Source organism: Eschrichtius robustus, chromosome 3 (genome assembly GCF_028021215.1).
Source record: "Eschrichtius robustus isolate mEscRob2 chromosome 3, mEscRob2.pri, whole genome shotgun sequence".
Taxonomy (NCBI): Eukaryota; Metazoa; Chordata; class Mammalia; order Artiodactyla; family Eschrichtiidae; genus Eschrichtius; species Eschrichtius robustus.
The window spans coordinates 150,220,801-150,233,961 of record NC_090826.1 but is presented as its reverse complement, the minus strand read 5'-3'; the positions used below and the strand labels follow the sequence as shown (position 1 = coordinate 150,233,961).

General features: G+C 48.0%; 1 protein-coding gene across 2 annotated transcripts in view; it reads right to left on the bottom strand.

The window, feature by feature from the left end:
• Positions 1-13,161, bottom strand: part of KCNH1 (potassium voltage-gated channel subfamily H member 1) — a 416,616-nt gene that overhangs the window by 32,124 nt on the left and 371,331 nt on the right. The window lies entirely within an intron of this gene.

The following is a 13,161-nucleotide window of genomic DNA, read 5'->3' as shown; positions in this document are numbered from 1 at the left end:
AAGATCACCCCTCCTTACATCCTCCCTCCCAGGCTATACTGCATCTCTCCCCTATGCTGGAGCCTCCTAATTCCAATTCCAGCCTGTCCCTATGCCATGCCACCCCTAAACAATGCTCCCCCCACAATAATCATAATCAGCAGCAGCATTACTGAATGCTTACTGAGAGCCAGGAGATGTGCCATCTACTCTTTGCATGTTATATTTTATTTAATCCTTACAATAACCCTAAGGTAGGTACTATCACTAGCCCCATTTTACAGATGAAGAAACCGAGACTTGGAGAGGTTAAGTGGTATAATTGAGATTCATATCCAGAGAACTGGGCCCCAGATCCTGTCTTTTTGCCAATTAATTCTACTCCTCATTGTCACTATTTTCATTCATCCTGAAAAGCTCCCCTTTTCGATGAAGCCTTCTGTAGAAACAGGAAGAGGCAAAGCCTCTTCCAGACTCACTCAGCCTTTGCCGCCATCAGCTTCACAAAATTCAGACACCACCACTCACAGCCAGGACTGTGTCAGGCGGAGAATATTCCCCAGAGGGCATGATGACGCCCCTTCCTTACCCAAAGTCACGGATGTACTCAGGGGATGCAAACAAAGCAAACAAACTTTAGTATTTGCCTGAGCAAAATGCAACGTGCAAAGTAAAATCTACCATAAAATAAGCAAAATATTTGAAAGTCAAACAAAAATGACCTTTGCTTTAGTCACTACTTGGGATTGTGTGAGCCATGGCTGATGACTCAGAACGTGGGTGGTTGCTGCCGAATGATCTAATTAGAACCACAAACTGTCAAGGCTGGAAAGGACCTCAGTTATCACTTTGTTCAACTTCTCTGTGTCACAAATGAGGAAACTGAGGCCCAGAGAGGGGTAGGCATGTCCTACAGGCCCCACAGCCAGGAAACAGCAGCCTGAACTGGGGACCGGCCAGCTGTCCTAACTCTCAGACTGTCCCTCTTATCAGGTGGGTGGAAGGCAATAAGAGCGATTACTGGTAACATGTGCTAAAGCACGGTGGCTAATTCTTACCGCAATGCCCAGGTAGATGCGATTGTTTCCATTCCACAGATGAAAAGACTGAGGCTCAAGGACACATCAGCACTAATGGAAGAGCCTGAGCATGGTTGGGGGAGGGGGTCCCTGATGGGCGCTTCCTGTTTTCCCTCTCTTACCTCCCACTTGACAAACAGTACTAAACCCAAGTGATGTCAGGACCACACAGAAGGTTGGGTGTGAGGCAGAAAGCATAGTCCCTCCTCTCTGGGAATTCAAGGTCCCGGAGAACAGCAGGTGTTAGGGGAGTGGGGAGGGAATACGTGCAGGGATGGGTACAAGAGGGCACTGAGGTCCGCTTTCCATTTACACTGTTGTTGGACCAATATCTCAGAGGAGTCTGGTAGGTGTGGGCAAGGGCAGCCATGCCTAGAAGGGGCAGGAGGGAGTGCCAGGTAATCAGTGGCCAAGCAGGGTCCCCCATGCCAGAAGTGAAGTGTCCATCCTTGTGCTCCCAGGACCGAGAAGCACAAGGCCTTAGCCCCCGCAGGGCATGCACAGAATCTTCCCGTAATGAGGTGGCGGGCATCCACCCTGGCTTGACCCAGACTTTGCTCCCAGGGAGAGCTATTTACATCAAGAACTGTTCAAGGACAGGGACCGCACAAGCAATTACTGGCAGTAAAACCCAAGCCCAGCTCTGCTCCACTCCCCTGTGCGTGTTTTATATGGTCAGTGAAGTGGCCACCCGAGCCGGGTTCTTGGCAAAGACCTTGGGTGTGAGTGGATCAGCCAGGAAGATGCTGGCGGCACAGGGGAAAACTGACCATCTTCCCCAGGCAGCTGGGTTCATGCCCGAGCCCGGGGTGGCGGGGCATGGGCTCCAGATGTGGCCTGCCTGCAGGAGCATTTTCTAAAAAGCCCCTCTGTGCTAACGAAGATGAAAACTCCTACAGCCTGGCCATTCTTTCCCCTTCAGAGCCTGTAAAAGGGCAATCAATGCATCTGGTCCTGGTGACGGAACAAATAAAAGGGGCCTTCCCTGTGCTCCCTGGAAATGTCAGATGAATCTATTCAGGCAGACACAATTTTCACAGAACTGCCAACGAGGCCTTCCCCTCGGCCTGCCACCCAGTCTGAAGTGTGCTCCGGCTACCTTACAGGCATGTAACTGGGGCACATGATGAGACTGGACACAATGCAAACACGGACACACCTGTGCATGTAGCACAGATGCGTAAACACAATGCAGCGCGTGGAGCTGCATCACATGTGTTTGCTAAAGCCCTTACTCTCCAGGCAAAGGACGCCAGTGCCACGTGCCCACCATCCACCCCACTCCAGAAGCTGTTCATGCTGCCTTCAGACTGGACTGCTCTCTCCTTCCCCCATGCCCATTTCCGCTGGTTCAAATGCTATCTCTGCAGCAAAGGCCTGAGGAATGTCACTTCTTCCAGGAAGCCTTCCTTGATTGAGCCTCCCAGCCAGAAGTGCTCAACTCTTTTCTCAACATAGCTCCATCTCCGTTCTGCTCTAATTATAAGCAACACTTTCTACCCTGAATTAGCCTTTTGTGTAAATGTCCAAACTCCCCCACTAACTCATCAGCCCCTCAGGGCAGGGTTCGTGGCTGATTCACCTCAGCATGCCCCACAGAGCTGAGCACAGTGCTTGGCACATGGCAGGAGCTCAGGAACTGTCTCTTGAATGAATGAACACAACCTTCTTACACGATACACATGAAGAGCACACAAGGAGAGCAGGAAGCTTTTTCAGTTACTCTCACCTATTTCACTCCTTTTCCTGTTCACCCCTGGTAGAAGAATTTTGTTTCTGTTTTTGTTTTCTCTAATGAATCACTGAATTTCATTTCAAGTTTGTGCAGTGAGTGGTAGCTGGCATTAGCAAAAGGAAGGTTGTTGTCTGGGAGTCCGGCAGATGCTGCCTTCTCAAGGCTTGAAAAGTCAGCCATCTGCTCCCTCGGAGGGACTATAAGGTCCACTGTGATTCTTTGAGGAAAGAGCCGGGACTCTGGAGAAGATGGTGGGGTTGGAAGAGGCCGGGGGACTGGTGGCTGAGAGAAGGGACTCCCCAACCAACGGAGCTCTCCAGAGGCGGCCTCCACATGCACAGTGATGGAGAGAGAGGTAGGAAGGTGTTGGACCTCCTGTGAGCTCCTAAGAGTCTGACACTAAGACCGCTTCACCCTGGAGCCGACAGGGGCTGCAGAGCTGTGCCCCTTCCTGCAGTGAGGCACAATGCAGAGGCCTCCACACCTTACAGCACCCAGAGCACACATCACACGTGAGGACCCGTGAGGTTTCCTCCATTCACGGCAACTTTCACCGTCTAGGAAACCTGAGCCTCTAAAGTAGGACGTATCCTTTCTGTGCCTGGATGTTTAATGAAACAGTAAACATCCCTAGATCTTCCGTGGACACAGTTACAGGTGATAGACAGTTTCATATTTACTGGCTCCACAAATTAACCCTTTAAACTTGCTGATCACTCCCAGATTAGACAGAGTTCCTTTACTCTTGCAGGATTACTGGAGTTCACCAAGGGGAAGGGTCCCCTCACTCATTTTCAAGTGCACTCACCCACTCAGGCACAAGTGCTGAGGCTACAGGCTGAAATAAGAAGGGATTCGAACGGGATCAGGATAATCTGTGAGAAGGCTTCCTGCAAGGCTAGAACATTTGGTCTTATTGCAACATTCAGATTCCCAATTCCAAAGTGAAAAGTCTCGGTTTGGTTACTCTAACAGTCTCCAAACTCCTCCCACCAGCACGAGTCTTATTTCCCTGGGAGGAAGGACAAGCTGGGGGCGGTATCTGTGTTTGAGGCCTAAGATCAGGGGCTGTAGCACCTGGGAGGCGTGTGTGGACTAAGGGTACCCTGGTACTTCTCTTTCTTTTACACGTGGGGGAGACAGGCATAAATAACTCAAGATGATGAGGTCCAAGAGATAACATTAACCACCCACTTTTTAGGTCCTAGCAAATCAAGGTTGTGGATTCAAGTTCTAGCTTCTCATTTGACTCAAATCCCCCAAACCCCACTTCATTTTGTGGCCATGACCCTACATAGCCATGTCATAAATGCACGGGCAGTTGGATAAAAGAGTGGGAGACCATTATGGGTTGAACTTTGTCTTCCAAAATTCATCTGTTGAAATCCTAACCCCTAGAACCTCAGAATGTGGCCTTATTTGGAAATAGGGTCATTGCAGATGTAATTAGTTAAGATGAGGTCCTACTGGAGAAGGATGGGCCTCTAATCCAATATGACAGGTGTCCTTATAAAAAGGGAAACTTTGGACACAGAGACAGACATACACACAGGGAGAATGCCATGGGAAGATGAAGGCAGAGATCAGGGTGATGCAGCAGAAGCCGAGGAACACCAGAGGATTCCACAAGCCACCACAAGCTAGGGGACAGGCCTGGAGCAGACTCTTCTTCACAGAGCTCAAAAGGAACCAATCCTGCTGACACCTTAATCTCAGCCTTCAAGCCTTTGGGACTGTGAGACAATAAATGCCTGCTGTTTAAGCCATCCTGGCTGTGGTACTTTGTTATGGCAGCTTTAGCAAATTAACATAGAGTCTTAAGACAGACCATTTATGCTGATGGTGCCATCAGGAAGCTAAGTTAACTAAGGGTCAGAGCCACAATCCTATTAGTTTAAAATATAGATACAGAGATAGATATAGATATAGAGATATATACACACATACATTCAGAAGCTAGAGATGGATGGATGGATGGATGGATGGATAGGTAGATAGATAGATAGATAGATAGATAGATAGATAAATGGATCCAACAGCTATGCAGGCACTGTGCCTGGGCCCTCCCCAGCTCAGCAGCTCTCCCACATGGGGCTGGGAGAGACTGTCCCCCTGCTTGGGGATGCATCCCACAGGGAGACAATGGGCTCTACGCTGCACAATCACTATGTCAATTAGTCCTCCTGAACACACTGTGGTATAGATATTCTTATCCCCATTTTATAGAATAGAAAGATGAAGCTCAGAGAGCTTAAGTCTTTTGCCTAACACCACAGGGCTAGTAGGTGGCAGGGCTGGGATTCATTCTCAAGTCTGCCTGGCCTCAAACACGGGCTCTTTTGTCACACCTGCTGCTTTGCACAAACCCTGCCCTCATGGATCCCATGTTAAAATAAGGGAGCTCAGCAGACTCAGCCAGGGATCCAGAGTGACCTAGAAAGGGAAGGTTAGGGACTTCTCTGGTGGTGCAGTGGTTAAGAATCTGCCTGCCAATGCAGGGGACATGGGTTCGAGCCCTGGTCTGGGAAGATCCCACATGCCGTGGAGCAACTAAGCCGGTGCGCAACAACTACTGAGCCTGCGCTCTAGAGCCCGTGAGCCACAACTACTGAGCCCACGTGCCACAACTACTGAAGCCCGTGTGCCTAGAGCCCGTGCTCTGCAACAAGAGAAGCCACCACAATGAGAAGCCCGCGCACTGTAATGAAGAGTAGCCCCCTCTCACCACAACTAGAGAAAGCCCGCGTGCAGCAACGAAGACCCAATGCAGCCAAAAATAAATAAATAAATAAATAGATATTTTTTTTAAAAAAGGGAAGGTTATGTCTTTACTCTCTATAATCCAGGCCAGCCCACCCTCACTTCTGCAGCAACAGAGGATGATCAGGGGTCATGATGAGGCCCCTGCCCTCTGCTCCAAAATTCCAACCTGCTTCCCTTCAAAGTGCCAGCTCTAAACACGCTGCCCATCTGGCCCCTCCTGGATTCTGCTCTTCTGCAGAGGTTCCAGCTCAGTCCTCCTCTTTGGTCCCAGAGTTTCCTTTTACCTGTGGAACTCACCCCTGGTCCACTCCTAGCCAAGCCTGGCTAGCCCTGGTCCCTATCCGTGGGGAAGGGAGAGGAAGAAGCAAGACACTATGGTTGATGCAAATGCCATCATACTTGCAGTTAGAAATCTTGCTGGGCCATCACACCTGGGTTGCTACCTGGGACTCTGCTAAGATGTGAGTAAATCTTAAAGTCTTGAGGAGCTGGGGGGACTGGTGGAGGTACCCTCTTCAGGGCCCAGGCCTGGCTCCCCATCATCTCCCCAAACCGCACTCCCATTCCCAGGCCTCTCACAGGAGGAGGAAGACGGAGAGAGGGAGAGAAGGAGATAAAGAGAGAGAGAGAGAGCGTCTTCCTGCTCTTTCCAGATCTGTTTGGCCCAGAATCTGTCCTTGGCAGTACAGCGAGTGAAGATTCGATGCTAGACCTACTTAGTTTTGACTTTTTCCTCAACTAGCTTGGCTGTCCATTCACCTAAAAACAATGCTGAAGGAAGCAGGAGGAGATGCCCAACTGTGTTGCTGCCGCCATAAATAATCTGGCTTCCAACTTTTCAGAAGACTCATTTCTGCTTTCTCTGAATGCCTGGGGCCCTCATGCTTTTGTCTTAAGTTCACTAAAGGGTCTGAGAGTTGCACATCCACATGAACGGGAATCTGCGAGCCCCAGAGTGCTAGCCTGTGAGCCCCCGCCCAGTGCCAAGGCCTTGGAGAAGCTGTGGACAGTCTCCTCCCTCCGCGTCCCAGCCGCAGAGCTGGTGGCCTCCCTTCTGCCTGGCTCACCCGGCACTTGTTCAGAGAGCTCCGCGCATCCTTTTCACTCCAGCTTCTTCATCGGGAGGGTTGCTCTTATGCAGGCAATAATCCTTTACTTTGGTTTGCTCCTGTGTTTGCCAATTGATTTCACTCACCTTTAAAAAACCTTTTCTCCAACTCAATTCAAAAACCAACAGAATCGGAGGCGCTTTTTAAAATGCATAAAACACAAGATAAATGATAACATTAGCAAGAAAATGAGGAGAGAAGGAAAACAAAGGTAGCAAATGAGATATAGCCGAAAACCGAACACAAAGTTCTAACAGATGCCATCAATCTAGTTCTGTGTCTCCTAGAGGCCAAAGCAAAGATGGCAATAGGACCAGGCACAAGATTGGAAGTTTCCAGCCCTTAACTCACAAAGAGATCATCAAAGTCCCAAATCACACTTTCAGCACTAAAGATGCAGTTCTGTTCTGGCTTTGGGGAATGCAGTCCATTCTCTCTTTCTTCCATAAACGTTAAATGAGCATCTTCTAATTGCCAGGTCTGTAGGCTCTGGGGGTAAAATATATAACAAGATGTGATCCCTTTCCCTGATCTTCTTAAAGAAATAGATTTGCCTGCCCAATTATCCTTGGCTTTGGGTGGTGAGTTTTTGCCCAGAGGTGTGGGAGTTACGGAAGTGGTTGGGGGGAAGAACAGACCAGCTGTCTCAGCTTTACTCTCTTCTCGGCCTGTAATGTCTGGCCCTTCATTCTATGCCCAGAGAACTTCTCCTCTTTCAAGTCCAACTCGAATGCCACCTCCTCCAGGAAGCCTTCTTATATATTTCCAGGCTAAAGTAATTGTTCCCACAGTTCATGGCAATTGCTTCAATGTAGCACTTATTCATTTTTCCTTCTGACATAGACTTTTCTGCCTTTCCCTCTGGCCTGTCCTATTCTTGTCTGCATTTTCAGGACACAGCCCAGGGCCAGGCCCATAAGCAGTAATCAATAGACACCTGCTTGCATTGCCTTAAAGAAAATCTATTTTCACGAAGTGGAAAGTTCAGACATCAAATACACAGAAGTTAACTTCATTCAGGACCAAGGGGGCTCTGGGTGGAACTAGCAGGAATTCAGCACCAACAAAGCAGACCCGTGTGCTGGGAGCCTCAGTGACCTAGAATGGCTCAACCATTCTCCCACCACTCAGGGGGGTGGCTTCTCATGATTGTCCTAAACAAAAGGGTGTGAATATTGATAACTTTCTCCAACCGACAGATCAATGTGCTGCCTGCACTGCTCCTGATGTGAGAAGTGAAGGGGCCTTTGTCTTGTGTCGGGTGCAGTGGGGGGGCACGAAGTTCACAGAAGGAGCTCTGGGCTGTGGAATTGCATGTGAGCTGTGATGCAGCGTCTCTGTGCAATGGCTGATGGCTGTGTGTGCTTAGTGCACATCACTTAACCTCTCTGACTCTCAGTTTCTCATCTGTCAATAAGAAGAGTAAAATCTATCTCGTGGAACTTTACGACAAACGTTATAAGGTAGATGAAAGGGTTTTAAATGAAACCTGGTTCGGGATAGGTGCTTGTTAAACATTTTCTTCTGTCCTTTTTTTTTCCCCCCCGCCTTTACCTGGGGTTGGGGCCCTCTGTTTCTTACTTACCATATGACTTTAGGCAAATTTCTCAACCCAAAACTCAGTGTACTCATCAGCGGAATGGGTCATTGAGGACTAAATGTGATGGTACATGCAATGAGTTTGTTGCATTACACAAGGGGTCAGTATTACATGTTTATTACAGGGGTCAATATACACGCACACCCTAATTCATGAATTATGGTCTTAATTCATCCATTCACTCAAATATGTAGCCCCGTGGCTCCAGTGTTCTAGGCTATATTCTGGAGACACAATGAAGATCACCACACCATTCCTGTCCTCAGAGAGGATGTGGTCTGTATCCTTTTTGTCTTCATCTGTTATGCACTCCAGCTCCTCTCTATGCCATCTGTCTATCTAGGTGTCTCTCCTTTTGGGGGGAACAACCCAGAAGGTAAGAAATGAATGTGGGTACTTAATTCAGGCAGTACCCGTATGAGGCTGATGCATGATCCCACTTGCCAGTGGCATTGGTCTAACAGGAGTCCCTTGGAATGTTCTGGGGTGCACGCTGTCTCCTCAGACAGAGGACTGGTCCCCAAAGGCATGCTCCATGGTGATGTCTGACCAGCACAGACTCTCTGTCGGAGGACTGGGTTAGTCCTGGAAGGAGGGCATGGGGCAGCCAGACCTCGGAGCAGGAAGACTTCAGATCAAGTCCACGGAAAAGACCTGCCTTCATGGGAAGGCCCAACAGCGGTAAAGACCAGTAATGACTCAGTGAAAGTTCTAGAATAGAAACTCCCAGCTCTCCTCTATCAGGGGCCAGGACAGGCCTCCACCCACTCCGATAGGCTCAGGACCATTTCTGGAAGAACAGATGTGCTGCCTGCACCAGATGACTCACGCCCAGGCACTGAGCACGCCTCTGGCCACTCCCTGCCTGTGGACCAGGAGGGATGCGGAGCCCAGTTTTCTTTTGCTGAGCCTCGACTGTCAACAGCCAGAGTTACACAACTCACAATAAAAATCTTAATGGGATTAGTCTGAATTGGTTCCAGTTTGCATCACTAATCTCTCATAACAACCTCCCCAGGATTTTGCACCATAATCACTAGGGCATAATTTTCCTATCAAGAGTTAATTGTTATACACAATCATGAGTCACTGTAATTTTTCAGGGCTGAGAAGAAAGGGCTTGAGGTTCTAACCCAACGTCAGCAACAATAATCATAAACACCAGCCCACGTGTGACTCTCTGTGGGGACTGGAGGAGACATGCTCTCTGAGGTGTATAGCAACACAACACAGCTTTTGGGGGCCCTGGGACAGGAGGAGCCCTCGGTGGGGTCTTTCTAGCCTCAGCACAGGCTCTGAGACCAGGGTAGCAGGACAGTTCTCCAGACAGAACTTCAGGAGATGCTGCAGGAGCCCTGCTGCCCTGGTGTCAGGGATCCAAAGGGAAGCAAATCCTGGGACAATGGGAATAGTCCCTCAGAGAAGGCCACCAGCAAGTTGACGCACCAAGTTTCCTGGCGTCTGTTTTCTAAGCACCCCCATCCCTGCTCAAAGATGTTCTGTTTGCAATGCTCAGGTGGGTCTTGATTTAAGAAAGTGTGTGACCCACAAAAAAATCCAGATTTTTCTGAAACCCCCCCAACAACTGTATGCTACTATTGAAGGATTTACATTGTGGAATGATTTGCTGCAGGGTTCTTCCAACAGTGGGATCTCCCTTACAGGCATTTAAAATGGAATTTGATTTCTGAACTCCAACTTGCCTGGGAGTTTACCTTCCCCAACATGTCTACTACATTCACTGAGGCCTCCTTTCCTCACCTCCAGGTGTTTATGTGCTCCATGGGCACAGTGACCCATGTCCTCTACAACCAAGCTCCCTGAGGGCTCCTATTCTCCCCATTCCAGCCATGGAGATCATTAGGGCTCTGCAAAGAGTAGGTGCTGGGCACACAAGTCGATTGATGGACTGAGAACAACAAAAAAGAGGAGTTCACCTCTTTGGTTTGAGTTTTGTCTTCTATTTGACCACACACTAATTCATTTCTAAATTGCTTTATAAGCGGCTCCTCTTTGCCTCCCAGGGAGCCTCTGGGATTAGGTGAGTCACTGTCTTCATTTGCCCAGTGTGTTCAACAAGCATTCCCCAAAGGACTTTGAAGGGCCAGGCCCTCAGCTAGGGTCTGGGGTAAGAGAGGGAGGATCCAATTGCAGACCTAGGGACTGAATGCCTTGACTGGTGGTCACACCCAGAGGTGGGACGTGTTGGGGATGTGATGGGATTCATCAGTCAAACCCTGATGGGTCAGCATATGAATGCACTTTAGTCCCCAGACTGCCCTCAGCAGGCCCCTGCTGCTCCCTCCCCTCAGGGATTCAGCTTTTGACAAGGTGAGGCGGGCCCTGCCCTAGGCTGAGGCTGACAGTACTTTCTCCCTCCCTCCTGGGCCTCACTTCACTCTGGGACAGACCCTCAGCCTGTAGGGAGGTCCAGCTGCAGGCTGGGAACCCTCTTCTCTTTTAGAATTCACTGGAGAGCCCAGGTGCTGGGGTAGGGGGAGTAACATTGTGAAATGTGTATTTCCAGTTCTGCCTTGACCCTTCCCCATCCTGGAGGCCAGACTCTCAGGAAGTGGATTTGCATCTCCCTCAGGAGACTCGGAGTAGCACGGTGATTCCCTTGATCAGTGCTCTCCAACAGAAATGCAAGCCAAGCCACAGATGTCACACATGTGAATCTTCTAGAACTACATTAAAAAAGTAAAAAGATAGAGATAAAACTAATTTTATATATTATATGTATAAAATATATAGGGATGGGGGAGTGGGAGGTATAAACTATTGGCTATAAGATAGGTTCAAGGATGTATTGTACAACTCGGGGAATATAGCCAATATTTTGTAATAACTGTAAATGGAAAGTAACCTTTAGAGATTATATAAAAATTAAAAAAATTTTTAAACAAATTTAAAAAAAGAATAAGGAAGAATAAAACAATGGAAACTAAACAAAAAAACCCCACTAATTTTAATAATATGCAATTTAGCCTTATATGTCTAAAATATGATCATTTCTTTTTTTTTTTTTAACATCTTTATTGGAGTATAATTGCTTTACAATGGTGTGTTAGTTTCTGCTTTATAACAAAGTAAATCAGCTATATGTATACATATATCCCCATATCTCCTCCTTCTTACGTCTCCCTCCCATCCTCCCTATCCCACCCCTGTAGGTGGTCACAAAGCACCAAGCAGATCATTTAAATTAATTTAAATAAAACTGAAAAGTCATTAGCTCAGTTACATTAACCACATTTCAAATGCTCAACAGTCACCTATGGCTAGGAGCTAGGTGCATGGAGCAGTGCAAATATGTTTCCATCATCACAGAAAGTTCTAATGAACAGTGCTGGCCAGAACTTGGATCACTCCCTGAGAAATGTGGGGAGTGGCCCCAAATCTCCTGAGTTGAACGTGCTGCCACTTGTAGTTATGGGGGCTTGAAATAAAACCTAAATTGATTTACAGAAAAATAAGGTCATTTTTCTTGCCTAACTGAATTTGTGGAATGAGATGCATAATTCTTTTAACTTTTAATAGACACTCTTTTTAACCCTTGGAGCATGTTGCTTCATTTGTAAATTTGGAAAGCAGCCCAATACTGCCTCACAAGATGTTATGAGGATCAAATGAGACAAAAAAGGTTAAATACCCAACCCAAGGCCTGGCACATTGGACTCCCTTCCCTCCCTCCATCTCCTAGGGCTGTGTGTGTGTGTGTGTGTGTGTGTGTGTGCTTCCCCATCTCCTTTCCTCCACTCCTCTTGAATGGGGGAGTGGGCAGATTTTCAGCTCTCTGAAAGCGAGGGCCACACCACTGCCCTACCCTGAAGCCCCCATAGCAGGAGGGCCATGCTATGGCCAAACAGGACTTGTGAGAAGGCAATTTGCAAACTGCCAAGTAGGTAGAATTAACAGGAGAAAACCACTTTATAGAAGGTAGAAAGAGCATCAAGGATTTGTAGAAGCAGTAAAATTAGTATAGTGAGCCAGAACTTCTGGAGAGAGTACAAGAAAATAAAGATGTGTGGGAAGGAAGAATTGGGGAGGGGAGAGAATTGAGGAATTCTTGGCATTCTTTTGACTAAAAAATGAGGTGAACCAAAAAGACAGCAGGGTTTAACCAAATAGAATTTCATGAAGGCTGACACTGCACTGGCTTGTCTAGACCATGAAACTCCCATCTTATAGGCAATGATATCAAAGTGAGACTAAGCAGCTGCAATTAAACAGTAAAGAAGGTAGAGTCACTCCAGGTCAGGTTAGCTGGGGGACAGTCTGGGGAAGAACACAGAACAATCTGTGCTAAAGAAAAGGGAAAAGTCATAAGCGTTATAATTTTAATTATACCTAAATGGGTTCACTTGAACCTGATTGCTCAAAAGAGCCGGGAACAATATAGATCTATTGTTTTTCTCACCAGCTCTGGCCAAAAATGGCCGTGTAGTGGCATCGCCACACTGTCTCACCTGTTCTCCTTGGCTGAATCCCTGCCTAGAGGGACCCTGGCTGGGAAAAGGTGGCAGATCTCACTGCTGGCCAAGGAGAGGAGCAACTATAGCAGCTGAGATGTTATCTCTGCTCCTCACTGTTTGTCCAGAAAGTTGGGCCTCCTCGGGGGGCTAGTGGGAGGAGAACAGAGTCAACAAAAACTGGGTGTCATAGAACAAGGATAAGCCCTGACACTGGTGTCATCTTGCCCTTCTGCAGCTGCTTCCTTTATCATTCTTGCAAGCCATACTACTGCCCCTGGTGCTTTAGAGCTAGGAGGACCCTAAGGGACCCAAGTTCAACCTGCTTTTTTATAGCTAGGACTCGGTGGCCCAGAGAGCAGGAGGGAAGCGTTGGCTGTACACAGGAGCCTTGAGCTAAGGTGGGGAAGCCAGGCCAAGCCTC